This window comes from Temnothorax americanus, unplaced genomic scaffold (assembly GCF_048541705.1).
Source record: "Temnothorax americanus isolate GAGA-0224 unplaced genomic scaffold, ASM4854170v1 Scaffold45, whole genome shotgun sequence".
Classification (NCBI taxonomy): Eukaryota; Metazoa; Arthropoda; class Insecta; order Hymenoptera; family Formicidae; genus Temnothorax; species Temnothorax americanus.
The window spans coordinates 72,501-96,111 of record NW_027509602.1 but is presented as its reverse complement, the minus strand read 5'-3'; the positions used below and the strand labels follow the sequence as shown (position 1 = coordinate 96,111).

At 40.4% G+C, this 23,611-nt stretch overlaps 1 long non-coding RNA gene across 1 annotated transcript in view; it reads left to right on the top strand.

Annotated features, from left to right (window-relative positions):
• The window catches only part of LOC143903311 (uncharacterized), a 61,033-nt gene that overhangs the window by 9,257 nt on the left and 28,165 nt on the right, over positions 1-23,611 (top strand). The window lies entirely within an intron of this gene.

Here is a 23,611-nt window from a genome sequence, read left to right as displayed (position 1 = left end):
TTTGTAGAATTTTCTTTCGTGTAATATTAATGCCTTTTTTTAGATAGGAATCACAGAAAATCGATAAAGTTGAGAAGAATGAGTAATAATTAAACTATATATTTAATAAAAATGCACTTATGTGGATTTAAATTGAATTAATTTAATATTAATATTTATTTAATTATATAAAGTATAAATTAAGTTTAAAAATCAGCAGTTATGAATAACTTTTATTATGGATTAAAAAATATTGTAATTCACAATGAGAATCCCAGAAAGTATGCAGTAGAATCGATATGCCAAAATAATAAAAATAGTGAAACGTAATAAAATATATCATAAAATACCTACATATGTATAAGTTTCAGCAATCCAATTTTTTGTCAGAATTGAGATCGTTAGTAACACGAGAAACTTTACGATTAGTTGATATTTTCAACGCAATTTTTAATAAAATATTTATGCCAATCTTTTATAAACATAATTTATTTTAAAAATAAAAAAATTTCAATTTTTTGATTTTTTTATAAGCTGTATCTATTATTATTTTTGTGGCATTAATTGTTCGTATCGTATATAGCGTGCATATATACCCATATCCTGTGGATCTAGGCGTCATCTTGATTCGTCAAAGTTACTTTAACATTAGAGCCCTTGAATGTGCAGTCGTATATCGATGCGTCGCAGTGAGACGCATAAAATATGTCATGTCAATATATCGGCACACGGCATTCGCGACGTTAAATTGAAGAGACGGTGAAAATTCCTACAGAATATCCATGCTATAAAAATATAAATAACTTTATTTAGATAAGAATGCAATATTTTTTATGAAGTAAAAGGAAAAATTCGACACATTTTCAAATCTAAATTAAAAGTTTTTTTAAAATAAATTTTACTTTGTATAGAATAAATATTATTATCAATTTTTACTAATTTAAATAAAGTTCAGCATATTATATGGAGGATTGTTTTAAGGAAAAGAGAATTTGAACGTTCGTATAATTTTTACGATTCGTGAAATTTCTAATATCTTTATTTTATTCTTTATCTCTTGTTTTATTATATAGGTGGATAAAGAAAGATTGCTTTATTTCATTAATAGAATTTGATATAAAGAACTTTGATTACGACACGTAACCAAGTTATGAGTTTCTTTCTCTTATTTTTTGTGCGTTAGGCTTACTACTCATCATGATTTATTCATTATAGCATTTCGGGAATTTAATGTAACAAACGATCGGGAATAAGCATCGATTATAAAAGAACAAAGACAAAAGGCATTCTTCAACATATCGCTTTATTAAGTTTTCATAATGCAAATGCGCTTTTTCTCGATCGACTACAATATTCACTTCATTTTTTAAGTAATATTATACACCTGCTTAAGGTACACTGTGAAACGTCTTGTGTCGCGTGCACTCTCGTATCGTGTTGCGAAATATACGCGTGTGCGGCGAAAGAGAAAGAGAGAGAAAGAGAGACAGACGCAGAAGCTTTTTTTTATGGTATTATGAATATCACATTAGGCTATACCACGTATCTATAACAGCGTCAATCTTTGACCGTGAAATATATATGATGGATGCGCAGTAAAAAGTATTCGATCGTTTATTTGACGCATTTCAATAATCAATTAAAAAATCATCCAGCTTTATACACATTGACATCTTAAATTTATAACAAGCTTTCGAAAATTGATATTTTATTTCGAGCATAAATTGCTGCATTAATTAAAAGTCCAAATAACTCGTTCTAATATTAATTACTGATCAGCCTTGTCCTATATATGCTCTTGTGCTATATATATTTTTGTGCCAAACACACGAAAAATTTAATTGATTTATGTCATAAATTTCTATCAAAAAAATAATGCCTTAATTGTGATAGATTATTCCTAAAATTTTCACCTCTTCGGTTTTATCCAGAAAGCATACAATAAAGATTAATATATGCAAATTGAATAATTAATGGCAGCTTTCACGATATTAATTTAATGTAACGAACGATCGAATAATTTCTAATGCAACTTCTAGTGCGTCATCTAACTACCAGCAGCTGCTATTATATCCTTTTAAAGAGCTCGCGTAAATTAACAAGAAAATGTCACGTATGCTTACCAATAATAATTACAGTTTCTTCAACTTTATTTCGTTAACCCTTAAGTATAATCATCGTGGACCCGTAATGTTGTGTTGAAAAAGGTGCAACTTATTCTGTATTTAATTGATTATTTTAATTCATATGACACAGTATATAAAATACGGGCTTACATTTTGCAAATAAAGAAGCTTTCTTTATGACAACATTTGATTTAATAAATAAATTAAAACTGAGAAATATTAAACTTTATCGATGAAAAAAATTTAATTTTCTGCATTTACTGAGCTAAGGAGGGAGTACATTCCCCAGAGCTTAAAGAACAATTCCAGCGTACTCATGTATTAGGAAGGGTGAAATTTTACTTTCTCGTCGCAGAGTTTCAATTCACGATCATAACTTTTTCTGAACCGTGTTGTATAATCGGTCCTTATTTATTTTCCTCTTGTTTGGTTTCCCCTAAAAGTTTTATAATTACAAACAAAATAATAAAAGCTGTTTAAATATTTGATATTGCAAAGCCTCCTAATTAGCGCACTAATTAGTGCCACGCTTGAAAATCTGTGTTCATTCTATGAAAATTTTCTTAAAATATCAGGTTTTAAAATATCAGATTTTAAAGTTGGACATATCCTTGCACACTTAAAAATTCGCTATACTTCTTATAAATTATTAAGATATATCACAAAAAGGGTTTGATATCAAAAAGGGATTATTATATTGATACAATAGATAGATTACAATAAAAGATAAGATATTTATAGAATATGTTACAATTGTTATATATAGGGGAATACTCTAGTCTAGTAAAAAAGAAGCTAAAGATGCTACATAATGCTGCAATTTGATAAAGCTATTCGCAAGACAAGTGGTCTGTGCCTCCGTGTCATATAAGTCTCTACTTAGGGGTTAACGACAATAATCACACTCCAAGCATGTGCACGGAGAGAGAGAGCTCTCGCGATTCACTCGAAAAATGCAGCCGACGCAAGTTTGAACAACGCAAGGGATATATAGGCATAATGCGTGCGTGTATACATGTTACGTGCGTGCGCGCGATGACACGGCGCGGCGCCCGAACGCGTGTTAGCATTTCGCATGAAGTTTGCATTCGAGGCACCGTTGTGTATCCGAAGCTTATGCGGAAGTTCCTGCATATAAACCGCGCGTCGGCAGGGGTAAATATTCAGGCTTGGCATCACGATACGATTTACAACAATCAACGCGACACGCTCCCGCGCGCGAACACTGATTAACTTTATTACTTAATGATAAGGTTAAATGGTAACGAAATACGTAGCCCCGTCGCACGCGCGTCATTATAGGGAACAATGGAAAAATAAATTGATGATTATCGGCGCGATACTTTACGTAAACCATTTACGTTAATTATTACGTTTCGCCGATGAATCTGGTGATGGCAGATTCTTTAACTGAAATTGAAGTCACTTTTCTCTTAGCGAAAACTTGTATAAGTGATTTAATATTATGTATTTATTATTAGACATATTTTAGATAAAAAATTAAAAGATTCAGGCACGGTTAGATTCATTTTATAAACGACTATAGTTTACTTTAAAATAGATCTCAAAGAGATTTTGATTATTAAGACTTTATTTGAAACGTATCCGTAAAAATCCAAGATAAATGATCACTGAATTGAAATAGATAAATGTGTGATTGGTTCTGAGAAAAAAATCTAAGTTTTCGTTAACAAAAAAAAATGAACTCCAAGTTCATCGAATCAACAATTGTTGTCAAGATTTGCGGTAACAGTATAAGTAGGACATTCTGCGCATCAATGACTGCCACCAAATTTATGCGTTGTTATATCGTATACCGTTAAAAATCGTTGCAACTTTCACGAAACCGCGATTTATTTACGGCGGCGTATAGTATAGCGACGGATCCTTTGTCTTCTGTATATGCTATACAATCATAAGACTACCGAGATACGGACACTCGATGACTACTTAGGACATACGATTTTATAATCTTACTCGTATTAAAACCGATAAATATATTTATATATGTATATCTATACAGTACAAATCACATATTCTGCATTCCCCACACCGCTTCCCTGACGGCCGTAATAACATATTAACGTACAACACTTTACGTAATTACTGTATACGATAACGAGATGTGCGGCAATCGACTATCGGCTTTATATTGCCGCGTTGGAATTTGCGAAACTTTCTGGTGTTACAGGTGCCACGTGTATCATACGTAATCGATATTTCAAATTGGCAAAGGACGCGTAAAATAAAATAATTGACATTCCGAGACTGATGTTACAGCGAAACAACTAGATTAGAATACATCGATTCGAAAGATTGTTCTCTCCTGTTGTTCCCTACTGTCGTATCTTTTAAAGACGATGATTCGAATATTCTTTAATCGAAAATGGCATTTTAGAGATCAATCAATTTCGACTTTTCACTGAGCAAATTGTCAATATATTTGGCAGTTGCTAAAGCATGTATACATTATATATTTTTTTATAACTTTTAATTTATTCATAATTGCTATCGTTTATTTCAATGTGTCTCGTTTATTTTATACCGTCAATTTTTTATGTTTGAGACTGTTTTATAATTTTCGTATTTTCTAAATCGGCAATAAACAGCAAGTAGTTATTAACGGGATTACTTTACTAGATTGCGATATAAATTGTAAAATGAAGGAAGACATAGCTGTTCTGAACGGGGTTAGATCAAAAGTTCGCATGTAGATAAACAAAAAAGTGCGATATAACAATGTCACTATATGCATTTCGTACGCATCGTTTACAGAATTTCCGAAAAATGAAAAATAATGCGATGCGAAATATAGGTATCTAACATACAGATTTCAACTTTTGTACATTCTACATGAATTATCACAATCAAGCAATAGAATACATTGTATTCGAATTTATTGCACAAACTGAATTCAACGTTCCTTACAAACATTTTATAATTATCACTAAACTTTTAAGCATTTACTTAATTAATGCGTAATGTTATATCTTTTTGATTAGCAGTTGCATTGTATAGACGCAAATATTATTCTCAACAGTATTGCTTCTTCTTACAATCGTGTGATCTTTATAAATATATAATTGCGACAAACGTCGAAGTGTCATTACAATGCGTATTTTATGGCGATACAACATCTATCCGTTGAAGGCAATCTATATTTCTCTGAACGGCATTTTTCTAGCGGAACGCAATGAATACACTCCATATTTCTAGAATCATATACACATGAAAGAAAAATATTTGTCGTGAGCTCGACGTTGGAATACTTTTCAGCGCGTCGCGCGCGTGGAGGATGCGAAAAGACCGGCCGGAAACGAACGGAGGTTCGGGGAGGAAAAGAACGAAAAAAAAAAGAAAAACACGGGGGAACCCCACGACTCTCGATGAGAAGCTCGCGGCGAAAAGATCTTCCGATCGGCTGCGGTGTGCAACAGTCAGCAGGCAGGACAGCTCACGAGTGGACAACGAGAGTTTCGAAGTACAATCGATAGGTCCGCTGGCCGATCTCTTCTCTTCCCGGGAATAACTCTACCCCGCTCACTACTTCCCGCGAGACTGCTCGTCTAGCAGTCTAGCAGTCTAGCAGCAGTGACCCCGCTATAGCTGGCAGGAATCTTCCGAACGAACGATCAATAATCTGAAGCGACGAGAGAGAGAGAGAGAGAGAGAGAGAGAGAGAGAGAGAGAGAGAGAGAGAGAGAGAGAGAGAGAGAGAGAGCGAGAGAGAGCGAGAGAGAAAGAGAGAGGGGGAGAGGGAGAGCGACATCGACAACGGCATTTCCGTGTAAAACGAGCAAAAACACCGTCAAGTACAGAAAACAAAGGGCTCGGAGAGCGTGGGAAAAAAATGGCGAGCTGCGCGCTGTCAGCCGGAAGTATTAACGCGAAGGAGCTCTCGTGCTGCGTTCGACATTCCGAGTTTCGTTTCGATGCCTGCGCTATCGATACGGCACTGTCGAGAGAACTCGATGGTAACGGAATTGCTGCAATGCTTGCGCCGACTTGGGTCATAAATTAGAGTAACTTTCGGGAGAAGGAAGGTACTTTTGGGTATGGTTAAATAAAGCGTGTTCTCTAAATTAGACATCCTTAAAAATAGCACCCGAACATCGCGAATAACCATTTGGAGTACAGAAAGGACCGTCTTTTTGCATTTTTTTAAATGGCACAGGTATTTCTCGTGCGTCAAATTATATTTTTATATTATACACTATTTCAGCTTTTGTTTGCTTATGTACTTAGTGACTAGCATATCCCGCTCCTTCTTTGCGTTTCCAATTTTTTTCTGTTTACCATTTTTTAAATTGTGTCTCTATCACATCTACGTATACGTGCGCTTAATAAAACATATGGGTGAAGACGAAAAATATGCATGAACTATAAAAATCAGTCTGAGACAGATATGCTTTTCTGAACGTTCAAAATGTATTTACCAAGGATAACTGGGTCATACGTGACTCCCGATACGAAATTTCATTTTTATCGATAAAGAGTACAGAATATATACTCAAATTCTATCTGCGCTTTGTTTAAAGAAAGATGAAATTATTAAAAACGTGTGACAGCATCCTAACGTTGGATTGGTACAATATTTGAAATGCATGCTTAAGTTAATTTTTTACAATATACAACACACACACTCGTCTTTGCTATATCATATATATATAAACAACTATACATATGTTTCTTGTCTTTATCCATTTTAAAATATTATTTGCGTCTTAGCATTATAATAAGTAAAATATATTGAACTAAATTTAAGTTCATTTAAGTTCATTTACAATTGCGATATTTTAATAATGAAAACGAGAATAAAACGCCAAGAGAAAGCTTAAGCTGGCACAAGCTAATATAAAGTAACATCAGAGGCGAGAGAATCTATTAAAATATTCGCGACCAAATGCATCGTTATAAACACACGTATATTATATCTATTGTAATTATAAAAAAAGATATTCTAGATAAAGTTAGGTTCTTCGAGATAAATGTGTAATTAATCGCGTTTAAGACTTTTAAATTCATAAATTGCATCGAGCGCATTCGTTTGTCACACGCGACAGTCGAAACATATAGTATTTCTTTCTGAAATAATTTCACGTTCGCTATCAATAGCAACGGGGGAAAATATTTCAGACGGGGTATGCCACTGTACGTCCTGCCACGATTAAGCGCGCAGGTCTTTTAATGCAGGCGGTTTTCCGACACGACGTCCACGGATAGCGGTGGCATGTTTTGCGGTACAGATATTTATGTAGCAGCTTGCGCCAAGCTACATCGCATATAAATACGTAAGGAAGGTGTTATCGGCTGTGCGGTGCGGGCCAGAGTTCTTGACACCACTGAAAGATAACCGCGCCAGCTCCGATAGCCCATACGGAGTACGGTATCCGTGGGTTCTGACGTCCCGCCGGTTCCGGATGAAACTTAGATCACTTCCTCGTCGCGCGCGCGAAAGGGAGAGAGCGAGAGAGATAGAGGGAGCGTTCCCGAAGATAAACTCCCGGAGATAAACTAGAGGATCTTGGAAAACCACGGCAAGACCGATGGCTACGCTGTCTCCGTAGAGCGCATCGAGCCTCGATTCCCAACTTCGCCCCCTGGCATCCAACCATCCCCCTCCCCCGTCTCCCTCCCCCACTCGATCCGTGCTTGTCTCCTATTCAAACGGGGGCCGTATCTCCCGAAATGCATCGAGCCGAGGTATTTGCAGTATATCGCTCTTGCGCCCCCGCCGCCCCTCGTCGCTGCCGTCAGTCTTGTTTGGCACCGTGGCGGCCGGGGTCTGTGTGTGGGAGAAATCGCCACGTCGGGATTTTTCGAACTAGCACGCCCGGACGCGGACGCCTGGCCGGATTTTGTGCGCTGGCACACTTGCATAATGTCACACATCCTTTACGCTCGATCGCTCGCCCTTTTGTGGCGGAAAACGTAACGCGTAATGCGCAACGCCCTTTTTCGCCCTTTTTAGCAATACACCGGGTTTTGGAATCGACGCGACGTCGTATTTCACGTCGCATTTCCGATCGATGGCAATTGTACGGATTATGCTGGTACCATCATGATATTGCGGGGCGTATCTGTATCACTGTTGACTGCAGTCCCATTACTGTTAATTGCTATTCTCTATGATATATCTCAATCGTAGGATATAGTCCGTTATTGCTCGTTCGAAGATTGTAGATTTTCCCCAATAGATTTTTATAGCGTTGTGTGTGTGTGTGTGTGTGTGTGTGTGTGTGTGTGTGCGTAGCGCCAGCGCCACCATTAGATTGATTCGGCTGTGAAGTTGGGACGGTTGGATTAATCGTGGACAGCTTGTTGATGTAGCCTGTTAATGGACAGTTTAGCGTTTAAAAGCGCTATGCTGCTAGCTGCTTTATAGTTTGCTGCACTTTTCACGGCGTTCAGAAGAATTAATCTTTCAGCACACTCCCTATTACTTTTTAATCGGAATTTGAATGCGAGAAATTTTGTTAATTATTTCAAAAGTAGGTGATTGCATCAGCAGGATACTTATTGCGAGTGACGGCTTCCATATTTTTAATGAGCCAATTTTCTCTGATTTTAAAATATCTGTCGCAAAGTAATTAGTCGCCGAAATTAGATCTATATAATACATCGCAGTTACATTCAAATATTCTTAAATATCCAAAAAATATCGGATCGTCAAAATGTGTTCGCCAAAAATATTTTTGCATTTCTGAATAGAGTATTTATAGGGGCTACAATCTTAGTGTGCGATAAAACATGAGAAATATTTTCATGAATTCAATTTTTTTGCAACAACGAAACGTTTACTGGTTTGAAGAAGTTATCAAACACCATTATGATCGTAACGTTGGCAAACGTCTACGATCACTTCGTCCATTGTAACATGCCAAGTAGCTACGCTGACGGTTGCCACATTCTACCGGCTATAAATTGGAAATACTTTTGTCAAACCACGTAGTAAGCACGTTCGATCTCTACATATCGCATTCAGAATCCGTATATCCGTGCACGAAAGTATTCATTCATATCCGATGTGAACTGGCCAAGATAAATTTGCACAGCTTTTTAGGGAGCGGAATTGTTGCACGTAAATCTCCGCAAATCGTGAAAGTTTGATGTTTCATATTGCAAATGTAGAATGGGTCTGGCAGATCTCACAACATACATCGAGCATCGTCATATCGTCGAGAAAATTGATATTACATACTTTTATCTGAGAAATAAACAGCTTATGAAACTATTTGTTTTAATTTTGTATAATAGAATATTATAATGTGTGTTGGAGAGAGATAGAGTCCTTCCTATTAGAATTTCGATTTTTATTTCTATGAATTTTACATAACAATGCACTTTTAAGTTACTATCGAACATAGTATAAATTTTAAACAGTTTCTATGCGTATTGCCATACGCAACGCATGTTTAAAAAATTGAGAAAATGAAAATTTTTTAGCGTGTAAACTGAAAGTTAGCATTATTGAAAACTAAAAATTAATATCTTAAATAAACAACGACACATGTTTTTAAAAGTCATGTACTTCAATTACTTGTATAGTCAATTATACAGTACTTGAAACATTAATGCTTGAAAAGTTTAATTTTTTAAGTGATGTAGTTTAATTGTTCTATTCTTTATATTCCAATTTCTTGGATTATTGGCATCTTTCTTGGCTACGTTAGACGAAAGGTGTGAAAATGATTATCACAAATGTCATTTAGTGTACATCTAAAAAGGATTTTAGATGTTATGCGGTCAGTAGTCACATTACCACACATATAATGATTCTCGCATTAATTATTCGACGCGTCTGGCTGGACACGGAGATATCAAAGTTAAATGAGACAGGGGGATTTTGATATTAGTGGCCCGTTATATATATGTATATGTGAGATCAAAGTAGTTAATTGTACTGCATACCGGCTTCGATAATCGATGAATTGTGACATATATTAATTATCAGTAATATTAACAGCACTACTGCTAAATGGATATTTCGCGACTTCATGTGCGAGATGCGTATAACGAAGCCATTATAAAGTTTTAAAAAATAGAACAATTAAAATTTTGGGAAAAAACGTATTGTATTCGCGAATATTTAATCAACCTCGTGTAAACTTATTATTCGCAACAAAAAGAATATATTTAATTATTAAATCCTCGCGATGATTTGCTTCTCCATTGAGAAAAAAATCCTTAAAAAGCGGTTTTATAAAAATGCATTATCGATTGGCCCACTTTTCAACATAATTCTGCATGTTAAAATAATAGTTGACGAAATATAAAGATTATAACCCTCTATGAAAATCAACATATTCGTTGTCTCGTTCTGAGCGTCGCGCGTCGTTTATAAAAAGCGATACAAATATAAGCAAACGTTTATATTCATCGTATTGTTTGCCGTATTGCCCCTCGTGTATTCTTCTTTCAGCCCGAATTTGCGCAATACCGCGTCTTGCTGTATATAGCAACACGCTCGAACAGGATTTTTGGTCTAAATATACGTAATATGCTGTACGCATGAACATTCTCACGACGAGATCTCATGCGGAAGCGGATGCGTGTCCACGTATCTTAGCGTATAGTTAGCGCATCGAGCCACAGCGCGGTGTCCGCACGTTGTTTGGCTTTTGTCTCGACTGTAAACGTTAAATATCGATTACCGTAATTGGCAGGCCACGTTGGGCGTAGCTATTATACCGTCGGCAACCGCAGCCGCATAAGCGGTGCGGATTCATGGTTATGCGTGCGCTAAATAATCCGTTTAACGATCGATGGCGAGCGAACGATCGCCAAAAGTGAAAAAACCCGATGTTTCAATGACGGCCGTCGCTTTTTCATGCCGCGATTTTTGCAAGTGCCGCGAGGCGTAATGAAACATACACGGGGCAAACGATGCATTGATGGTTACGTATTTTTGCGTCAACAGTATATGGCCTTCTCATAAAAAACGTGGGATTTCTTATAAAAACATAATAATAAGTAATTATTATTATAGTTATAATAATAACTCAATCAATCATCTGAATTCTTCGGAAACAACTATATATTTTATATTTTACTTCAATCTTTCTAATAAAAATTTTTATGTGCGTACTAATTGCCAAATCTGTAAGTACAAATATATGGACAGATGTATAAATTGTTATTCATATTAATAAACATAGAAGCACTCTCGAACATGCGTTCGTGTATGTTAATAACGGTACGTTCTGTTTCATTTTATTTATGTATTTATAACCGTTAAGTAACGCATACATGTTTCACATGTTCCAAAAGTTACCATTGCGAATCAAAACGCTGTGTGTCCAAACATCAACTGCGTTCCGCTTGATTTTATTTAAATCAAAATGACTTATTCTCTGGCATGGAAGAAATTTTTCTTGTATAATTATTTTAACGGAAAAACATATTATAACAGTTAAATTTGAGAAGAATTGGAAAAATATATAAGAGCTTTTCGTGCGAAAGCATAACGCAAAAGAGACTGACTTGACAAAAAGTGGAAATGTGTATAGGAGTTTTTTGAGAATGAAAAAACTATCAACCCAGACACAGTACTCGTATGTACGTCAACATAACGACGTAACATGCAACACTCGCGGTACCTATATTACGTACGTATGGTTCGAGAGCAGAGCTCGCTATCATGTCGCCGTGCGGGCAGGTGCACACTTTTGTCTCGAATTTTCCCCGGAATTTAACATCGCGACACATGGCCGCGGTATGCACGAGAAATAGAGGCGCGGATGAGCGTATAAGAGGACACGCGCGCGTTAGAACGTGTCAAAGGCGAAAAAAGGAAGAGCGCGCGTGTGTGTGTGTGTGCGCAGGGGAAGGCAGGCGGAAGATGCGGACGGAAAAACGGGAGAGACTGGGGAGAGTGCAACGGGCGGATTTGCGCTGCCCGCCGTCGCTGGGATTATTGGAAATGTAATTTCGCATACTTATATACGATACGCGACCGACGCGCGACGGAGGAGGCAGAATTACGTGTGCACGCGGACGTATTTAATGCCTTGGCCTAGCTATCGGCTCGAGCTCGAGAGCGTCCCGATGACACTCCGGCGCGGCGCCGCACCGGGCCAGTTTAAAGCTGATGGACCGTGTTAAACTGGTATATATTTTCCGCGCTTTCTGACAATGCTGATTTACGGGGATGCATATATAACGGGCTCCGGGGTGCGCGATATCAAAGCGCGTTTCTCGCTGGTGTTATGAGCACGGGACCATTATAGCGTCTCGTAGCTGCGACGTAATACTTTCGTCCTGTAATCGACTTAGGAAGCGCCTAGAAATCCCAACTAAATATATGTAATATACCCATAGATGACGGGGCCGCGGCCGGGGCGAGCGCGAAGCTTCCGCGAGTTTTCGAAACGCGAGGGATTTTATCGTCGTGATGAACTTAAGGAGGAGTTACAAACGCGCACTCTGAACGAGCGAAATTGCGCCGTGAGACGGTGCATGGACGAAGAAATTCACGTGCTAAAATAAAAGATTAATTTTCCCACAAACTGGAAATTAAAAGAAAACAAGGCGTTAATATTCAAAGCTACCTATGAATAGTCAAGTACACCAGCGAAACTTCACCCTGATGCGCATGATTTCGAGCCCGGAACAAAATCCGCGCGAACCAGATCCTTCAATTAAGGCTAGCTTGGGGATCAGGTCCGAATCCGTAGACATGATCCAGTCAGCCAGTTGCGCGAATCAAATTCCTCCATGCACGGCCACTAATGTTGAGGCCAACCATGCCGGACTAACTCTATATATGCTTTAGATAGTTTAGATTCACTACATCAAATAGTTTGGATAATTAAACCTAATGATTCAATCTCCAAAGATACGTATACTATTTTTTATATTCATACAGTAGTCTGACGAGTTATAACGAGAGAGTTACGTAACACTCTAGAAAATGAATGCATCGTCTGATAGCAGATATTTTTTTTTCCCCAGAATAAATGGCCACATCAATTTTTGCTGACTCGTATCTTTGCAGCGATGGTTTAATTACCATACTGTTTAACGCGTGATAGATTAAAAAATTACGGATAAGCGAAGTGGACTGCGAACTGGCCGAATAAACTTCGATAATGAGGCAATATTCAAGTATCGCATGAAGGATCATCGGAAGGAAGGTGGGGGACGTTCATTACACGTTAAATTTATTTACCCGCTCGACCAACGCGAAATTGCTGCGTCGTCAGACACGCTCGATCAATCAGCGCTGGTCCGCACAATTATTGATGTTGACGATTAACAACTGAAATATATACACCGCACTACTCAGCCGCGATCATGCTCTCCGTAATCGAGTTCCCCGAAATTATAAATTCCGTCTTAATTGCGAATTCCGCTTGCGCGAGCACTTTTCGTATTCGCAACGGACCGGAGAAATCCTGACTTTAACCCGTTAATTTCGCCGCGCTATCAATTACCGGTTGCTGATTGCGAGCGAGCGCGTCGCGGGCTTAATAAAACGAGTCTCTGAGATTTAATTCATATCGCGCCAGAAATATAGATCAGCCGTGAATGCGCGCTCCGCGGATGAATGACCCGCGAAACGAATTACACGCGTCGTACATACACGTAGCTCCGGCAAAGAGAATTGAATTCCGATATCGCGACGAGGAAACTGGCCAGCATGGTCAGGGAAAATCGTTTGGGATTCTCGGGAAGCCGGATGTGTGCCCCTCCCTCCCTCCCCCTTCTCATACCGTACATATCGTCTACCCCGAAGACGGACGCGGCTAAGGAATTTCCTCATCGCGACGAAAGCGATACAGCGAAAACGGTCTGTTGTCCGATTTTTACCGTTTGGCTGCATTGGCCACTTCGCGCTACTTCAGCAACTTTTTTCGCCCGGAATATTTCGATATCGCTTGCCGTGCGGGAATGTTGCGGAACACACAGCCGGCGCGCACAAATCAAACGAAATCGATGCGTTCAATTCGCACGTGCTGCACATTTTGAGCCTGACGTAGCGATCGCCCAGAACGCATCGATTAATTAATATTTTGCCCCGACCGTGATGATATCAGCGACCTAATTGCTCCCATTTCTTTTGCATCTTTGATTAAGCGACCAACAAGATGATATCGTAGTTTGAGTAATTAAAAAAAAAAGCTGAAAATAACAGACATTAGTTTATGTAGAAAGTCAACGACGTTCCATTTATATAGTCTAATAACGGCTCATATTTGTAGAACGTTATATTACAAAAATAAATTTTTATTTTATATTAAGTTTTGTCACAAGGATGCTCGACTTTTTTTTTTATAAAAACGTGACGCGTTTGTGTTCGTGCAAATAGAATGCCACGGGTTTGGGTGATTTTTTAAACATATTTGCGAGTAACGTGAGATTCTACTAACAATTTGGTATTGCTTCATTATCATCACCACAACGGTGGCAATTAAAAAAATTCCAAATTATTGCCGAAAATCTATTAGTATCATTGTCAGATTATACACAATTTTTTCCCTGATAACGACAGCAATGCAAACCAAAATTGAATTCTGTTTCAATCCGTTTGCCGTATGTATAAAATTGAAATGAATAAAGCATTTTCGGACTTTTTGAAAATAATATCACGAAATATGTATCGTTCTGCAATATATTTAGTTAATTACAATATTTCACTGCTACGTATATATGAAAAATTACAGTCCCATGGAATTCATGGAATTTATAGGACACAATACATCCAAGAAAAAAATAATTCCATTGTTTGTGAAATGTCTCGATTACTAATTCTCTGTTAAAAGCGACCACCTTACTAATAATTTTGTTTCAAAAAATCAGAATAAACTTTAAATCATTTCCTTTATATTTGTTTTCATATGTGCATTTATTTATCGAGAACGACGTAGAATCGAACAACGTTTCTGCACTAACACCACAAAATAATCATTTGAAGGGAATCGAACAAACATGAAAAAAATAGCTATTGTAATTCCAGTGAAAAAAAATCGAGTCGCCAGATGCGAATGTAAACAGCTAAGTTCATGAGATTGAAAAATACTCAAACTTTATGAGAGTATAATAAATGAGGTCGGTGAAAAACAGAGGAGCGCGAATTGCGCATTAAATATGCGCGTGAAAATTTTGCCGTATCGACAATCGGCCCAAAATAGTTAATGTCCGGCGAAACGAGATCGTATACGTTGAAACATAATTAGTGTAAACAAACAATTTGCCTATATCGCGGCAAAGCCAGTAGCTGGCACTCATAAAAAAAAGTAATGGAGCAAAGGGATAGGATTCTGCCGTATAAATAGTTAATTTAAAGCGAACGGAAACATTATACAAAAGCGGCGGCTAACGGTACTTTACGGTTATCCGATGCTTCGCGTAATCGCGTTCGGCGTCTCGTAAAATAACGCGTGCTCGCGATGGACAATACAACGGTCGCTTAACATTACCCGCGCTGTGCGACGCTGCAGCGATAAAATGATTCAACGTTGACCAAACCCGCTCCGCCTCTGGCCACGTTATATTTAAAATGCGACCCGCAACTGGCGAGTTTTACCAGCTCCGAGTTTTACCCTCTTCCTCTCTCTCTCTCTCTCTCTCTCTCTCTCTCTCTCTCTTCCTTTTTTTTATTTTACGCATTTTTATGCTACATCCGTGTACCGACATTCTTACACGCAGAAAAAAATACTGCTGCCGCACTGATTTACGTCACTAGCACCATGCATCCAGCAGCCAGAGCCCCCAGTGCTCTTCGTCAATTTCGTATGAGCGAGACGAGTTAAAAGTTGCGCAGTTACCGCCGATAAATGCGATATACTGCTAGCGGGAATTAAATCTAAACGGCAGAACTTTTGTAAATGTTCCCCCTCTAATAGCTGCAATTCCTTCCGAAGAAATTGCACTTTCCGAGATTGCTTCCAAGTTTTAAATCAGAAGAAAATTTTCTTTATCTTGTCTCTCTCGCGAGAGCGCCGTGTAAAAAGTAAATGCCTAAATACGTGAGCTCGTTTGCCACTATCTCCATTATTCTCCGCGGATTACCGTAGATATCTCACCAGGGTCTGATTTATATTGTATATAAAAAGAAAATGTTACACGTGAGATTTTTCGCAGCGCACGGATGATTATATGAGAAGGACTTCTTCTAAGAAATGTTACACTTTTCAAATAAGGATAAAATGAAAGATACGTAATATTTTCCGTATAAAACTCAAATGGTTCGGTGAACGTACGAAGTCGACATTCGTTTCGTTGGGTTTTTCATTCACTCAGACACGACGGAAGTTCTTTATATATCGTTAGATCCGGGTGTACGGGGGGGACAGATCTGTTACACTTCGCGACAGAATACCTACACCCACGACGCTGCATAAAACATCAGTTTGTTTACTCGGACTCCGCGGCTAAAAGTGTCGCTCGTCGGTCTTATTTTCACGTGTCACCCATTGCGCGCTTAAGTCTCTGTCGTTATCCGTACTTGTCTCGCGACGCGCGAGACTTTTCCATCCTGGAATTAATAACGTTCTCTTTGGTCTGTCTCTTCGTTTCGGAAACAGCGCCGCAACGGACCCCGGCGCGGCGGCCGCGGCGGCTGGGTGTAGTCGTCACTTTTTTCCATCGCGCGCCCCATTACAAGCGTTTTCGCGCGGACGCGCTCGCTCCCTCGTGGAGGATGAGCGGATGGTAGACGATGGAGATCGGTGGTGGTAGCAACGGTGGATGGGCACGGTGCTTATACGGTGAACATCAGTCAGCATCACTTGTCATCGTTTGAGCGATGGGGAACGGCGCGACGGCTCGTAGTCTATATAGAGTAGCGCCAAGCTATGTGAGACGAGCGGTAAAGCGGAAATGCCTCCTACGAACGCGTCTTCGTCCCGGGGCCGATCGTCTCCTCAGCTCCTTCCTTTTCTCTTTTTCTTCATTTGTTTTTCTCTCCCTCTCTCTTTCCCTTTCTCGAAGCGTTGTAAATTCATTCGGCGAACGAGCAAGAGGAAGGCGAGAGCCGCGCGAAAACTCGGGAGACGGAGTCCAAGGGGGAGACGAGATATGCGAGGGAATTCGCTGAGTAATTTGCCGCATTAATAATAACCGGGCGGCTCCTCGCGGATATAGCACTTAATCCAGAAACCGGCGCGCCGCGCCGGGATAGATGACGAGGAAGCGTGGCGGCGATGGTGATGGCGATGGCGGTGGCGGCGCGGCGGGGCCGATGGAATAGAGTCGCCGCGCGCCGGGCGAAACGAGACTCGGGTATACACCGGATTATACAATCCATGACGAATGACGTTGCAAAATAAAATCCCGGTCGTGATGTACGCGCCCTCGCCGCGCCGCGTCACCCCGCGATGCTGCGTGCACGTACTTATTCGATGTTCCATTATGCTCTACGACCAGGGAAGGGTATATATTGTTGACCTGGATGCTACACAATGTGATTCCGTAACGTACCGATATATCCCCTCCCCCCGCCCCTCTGTCCTCTTTCGGTATATCTGTTATGGAGGCGGGGGATGATGATGATGATGAAAAAGAACGGAAAGTGGCGAGAGGTATATAGTCGCAACTTTGCTATTATTCCGGAAGTCACTTTATCCCAATTATTTCCAACCTACTGGCGATAGTTCGCGTTTTACGCGCCAACTAACCAATCAACAAACCAAATCCGGTTGGGGCTGGCGAGGTCGGGCTCAGTAGCTCGATATTTGCTCGAAGTGAGAGGCTTAGACTGTGGCCGAAAAGAAGAAAGGAGAAAGACAGGCGGTAAAATTATCGGGGATAATAAAACTTTTTCAATACCTTACCGCCAGTGGCTTGTCATCGGAGAAGAGAGAAACGGGCAACGTTTCGAGAAGAATAGAAGAATGTCGGATCGGTAATGAAGAAGAGGGACGTGAGGCGGAGGGTGACGAGAGTGCATCCTGAAAAATACGGGAGACGGACCCCGTAGGCGAGATGGCTCGTTGAAATTTTTAGGACACGTTTCCTCTTCCACGTTTAATCGGGTCTATGCGGGGGAATGCGGCAACGAACAGCGAGTTGCGCGCGTGACCTGCGGTTTGAAACGTGTATATATAACCCAGTTTCCGACGCGAAATACCAGAGTTACTTTGGCGAATCAGTCGCGTTATATGGAAATGATTGGGACCGTCAACAAGACCGGCGAAAGCTTCATGAAGAAATGGATGGTGGTACGGATGAATGACTATGACAACGTAAACGCGCGCAGGTTAATGCTGAGAAATGCGCGGGAAATGACAGCGTACAGGACAGGACGCATTCGCGCGATTTTCAACGTTCTAGCTTCCGCGTGGGGAGAGACGTTAAGGAAGACGGATGTTTTGACGACGACCACGGTCAATTTTTCACATCGGAAGTCGCGGCGTCCGAAGATAAAGGCGCCCCGAAATATGCATGCACTTCAAACGAGAAGGGGGGGGAGAAAAAACGATAAGCACTGCGGGACGCGCGTTTCATAAATAACTGCGCTATTTGAGACGCGAAATGGATATCGCGGAAAATGTACGAGCGTATATATCGGATCGTATTTCCTCGCGTTAACGGGTGCTCTTGCTATATCCGGCATAAATCTATTCCTTTTCGATCATTGCGCGGCGCGGACGAGAGAGAGAGAGAGAGAGAGAGAGAGAGAGAGAGAGAGAGAGAGAGAGAGAGAGAGAGAGAGAGAGAGAGAGAGAGAAAGGTAAGGAGGGGAAGCTAAAGTTTCTAGTGTAACGCGGCATCGGTAGTCGCTTAACGTATCATAAAGATAAAATAGCTTTCGATGGTGATAAACGAGCGCACGAATATCTCGCTACACCTACCCGCGCCCCCTGCGCAACTCCGCAGCCGGTCTATTACTATACATCCGCCATAACACCGCTCCTGTTCCTAAATCTTGTTTCACGCGTTTCTAGTTAGTGCGAGGGATTCTCCCGAGTCGAAAGGCTTTCGCCAAACGTTACTTTTGTTCGAGGGCTGATTCGGTGATAAAGTTCGATTTGAGTCGCGAAAGAAGTACGCGAGTAATAAGCGCCATCAGCGCCGCGAAAACGGTCGATCTGTGGGAAGGGACGACTCCTTGGAAACGAAAGAGTCTTACGATTCTTACGTAGTGCTAACCTCGTCCCATTTTACGGCCAGTGAAAAACAATTCGTCCCCGTATAAAACCGGCGTCCGGTTCTTAAAGTATGGAGAATATGTGAGAGAGTGGATCTATATATACGGACGTACTCGGCGAGAATTCGATGGACGGTTTCTCCGCGTTATGGCGGGTTATGGCCAATCACGCGGCACATGTGCGGGCGAATGATATTTTCATGAGATTTTTTTTCGATATTTGCTGTTGTAATATTATTAGAATGCCGTTTGATTAGCTAAATCTGCATATAAAACAAATATTCTTAAAACGAGAAAAGTACACAAATGAGGAGGAAGAACCAATTTCGTCAGCGTTAGTTAACTTCAACCGCGATTCAATTAATTTATCTTTAGTTTAGTTGCAGTTGCGACATGTAAATTAATAATCATTGATAAATTCTGACATTACGTAATGTAATAACTGAACGCAGACTCGTGTAGATACGTAATTATTAAAATGCAACATTCAAAGTCAAGATTCAGACAACATCAATGCAATAAAATTTTTTATTAAAGCTACGTCCGATTGATCTTGAAAGATACGGAGATTTTCCGGTCATTTGTTGAAAAAACAGCGGGCGCGCGGACGGCGTTAAAGCACAGTAGGTATCACTGAAAAATCCAACGCAGAGCCACCGGAAGTATATCAACGAAGAATCCTCGCGACGATTTACGATTTTTGTCACAACGAGCGGACAATCTCAACCGGATTTGCGCAACCGCGCGAGCTGGTTTGATCGCATCAGATCACGCGTCGGCACACGCGAACGTTTAAAACCCCGCTGCGCTTCATCTGCACACAAGCGCGATACGCGCGTTCGCTCATCCGCTCGAAATCGCAAACTTGTGCGCGGACAAGCCGAGTTTCTCAACGACGATGCAGCGAAAGTCACTCGGCCGAAAAGTCATACGGGGCGCGCGTACGAGTTTTTCAAACGACGCGATTCCCTCTGACTTCTCGGCGAGTCCGCTTTTGACCCTTTTTCCCGGGGTCTGCTCCACACGCAGATATCGTCCGCTTCCATTAAGCGCCGCTTTGATCCATGGTTAATTAAAGCTCAGCTCATGCTCGGCATGTAACGACGAAGCCTTCCAAGGTCCTTATCCCTCCTCCCATCCCCCTCTCTCTCTCTCCTTTCATTTCTCGTTGCGCAGAAATCAAAGCCACCTGAAGAAGATACGCGGGGAACCGCCGCGAGCGGAGTACGACTGCGAATAGGGTCTTTCTCTTGGATGGCAGTGGCGGGATAACGCTGCGGCAAGACGAGATACTTGGTCGCGCGCTTTCGCTCTAAGGCTTAAGATGCCGAGGCAAGGCATCGCGAAGAAGAGGAGGGGGGATGCCGGCGATTTATGCCGTGTTCCGTCGGCGAAGCGTGGCGTCGGTCGGAGGCCATTGAGGAAAGCTCTCGAGGTGATCGAAGCTCGTTGTAGCGACGATATATCCTCGCCACCACGATGCCGCCGCCGCAGCCGCCGCTGCCCTGCTCCCCCGCCGTCCTGCCGTCGCCGAAATACGATCGTTACGATCCCGAATCGAGGGTGAAGAGCGACTTCGGTTCTACCCTCCCTTTCCCCCCTCACGCCGCCGCCCACTGCGGGATGTGTCGATCGTGTGACTGTGTGTGTGTGCGCGCGCGCGCGCGCGTGTCTGTGTGTACGTACGTGTAACAAATGTGTGTGCAGGAGAGCCTGCATCGAGTAAGGAGTATCGGATCGCCTGTCGCACACTCGGGGAGGCTCTTCTTGCGGAATTACGGTGATTTCGCGAATCTCACTATCGCCAAATCGATTGCGGATATAAGATACTGGAGGTCGAAATGGAATCAATTTAGGATACAGTGCGGTATACCGATTTCGCCGGCTATCACTTACGCGAGGCAACGTGGCTAACTGAAATTTCAAAGATTGAGAGGGGTCTTAAGCTCATCTCTCTCTATCGCGGGGGTTTTCTAATTTTCCAGTCGCAACTCGGTATACCCGAGTCTACTGACGGCTCAAACTTTATCCAGCCATTCAAGTGGAGTTATATGTATACGACATATACGTGTATATCTTTCAAATAATTTAATTACATCGGTGGTGCTCATCTCGGAGCATACTGAAAATTAATGAAACTTAACGAGCGTCATATTTTGATAAATATGTACAAATATTATTTGTGAATTCAGAGTGACAATTGTGAAATTTTTCTTTTTTAAAATATTGGATTGCTGTGCGCCGATTGTACAAAACGTGAATGTGTATATGGCTTCTTGTTCAATATGTTGGTCAATTTAATTTTATTCGAAGTTTAGTGTCTCGTAAAATCCCCTACAGGCAACGTTGAACCAAAGTTCCAAACTTACTTCTCATCTTATTCGCATGGTAGATTCGAAACTGAGTTATTACTCCTGGCTTGAAAGCATACACACTAAAATTTAAAGGACTTTTGCGTTTGCAGAAGTTTTGAATCGTTTAGGTTTTAATATACGAAAGCACGTTAGGACGAAATTATCAGACAGACTGTGTTGAAATTATCATATACATCATATATAGTCGCTTCATATATTAAATAAAGATTTTAATGTGCTATATTTTATAAATTATAAATAACGCATATATATATATATATATATATATATATATATATAACCGATGAGAAAATGCGTTTTTAATGTAAAGATAATAATGCAGAAATAATAACATGCATTATAAAATCTCCATGTTCCTTATTTGAAAGAGTAATTTCTATTTCTGTATTTCAACAATAAGTGTACAATTTTCGTAACATCATATATTTAATTTCATGTCTCTTTTCACAGCGCAACTTGTTAACTTATTGATGATTTATTGCTAGTAAATTTATTGTAAATTTGTACAAAAAATGCAACAAATTCATCCAATTATGTGAATTATAAATGTTGTAACCAAACTAATAAAAAATCTCGAAGTTTTATCATTCTTTTACCTTTAGTTACTAATCTATCTTACATTAAATATTATTATTCAATCTTACAGATTAATTTGGCAGATTGAAAAAGAGCAGGGAAAATGACCATCGAATTTATCGATCTCATATCTCATTGCTTCACGATCTTTTTAAAATGTAAATAACCGTATGGCGATGTTATGTTAAAATTGATGCAATTAAACCAACATATCGTAATGTCGAGAGTGATTTATATTGCTCGATATCGCGTTTGGTCATGATGAAACTTGAATCAATCTCACTTCTTTCCTTAGTTCCGATCATTCATGCCAGCTTAATATCGACAGAATATGTAGCGGACTGTTGCGTGTTGAATATCGCGTAATCAGCCCTACCACATCAGATACGTCCCGTTTAATTAGCGGGGAAATAGAATGATCATCTAGCGCTTATTTAACGCAACCTGACTGTGTGCATTCGTATTGATATAATGTCTGTTGCGTTTCGGATCTAAGCCGGAGAATTGTATTATGTAAGACAGAATCAACGTTAATTATGACATCGCAATGAGATTCCGGTTGCTAATTGCATCAACGTGAAGCCTCTTATGGATGGGGATAAGCTTAGTAGGCATCTTTCTATTTGATCAGATTTGTAGCAGATGTCGGCCTCTATTAGAAGACAGACATGCTATTGTAATTAATTTGAATTCAAATAACATGTAGAATATTTTGGATAATCTGTATTGATAAAGAAACGTATTTTTTGAATTGATTCGAAATATTTTAACACAGTACAACTTTTATATTATTTAAATAATTATAAAAAAATTAAGTCACAAGATGTTATAAGACATTTAAATGATACGGAGGTGGCTAGATTCCAATCATAATTTGCAGAATTGCAGGGAGAATCGACGATAGAGCTCCATAATAGGACGCAAGAGTGCCGATCTTCAATGTTTATTAAATGACAGTAACCGCAAAGTAGCAACGTTGGTTACAAGTTGAAGTCGTTCTCGGTATAAATGGGCGAGTTTCGCTGAAGCGTTCGGACAACGAGCGATAAGCACCCTGAACGGTGCCAGACGGGAGAGTGTTAAGTTCCCTCGTAAATTTGAGTGCGGCCCAGGTTTTTTCGACGTCTCAACGAACACCGGCTTCTAGCGGTTTAACTAGCGGATATTCGTTTCAATTACGAACGAGCGCCAACCGATACCTTTGGGAGATACCGATTGGCCGACGAGTTCCCGCGCCGTATGTACGTGCCGCGAAAATCGCCGGGACCGGCTTGGCGCGGAGAGCCCGAATGGGCCACCGGAGCGGAGATTTTTCGAGCGTGGGGTAAACTTCGGAATGTCATGTACGTGCAATGTGCGGTTCGTGTTCGTTGCGGTGGTGGTGATGGTGCGGTGCGGCACGAAACTGAGGAGAAATCTTTCGGAATTTGTCGGTGGAAAAGTGGACGCGCACAATCGCCCGG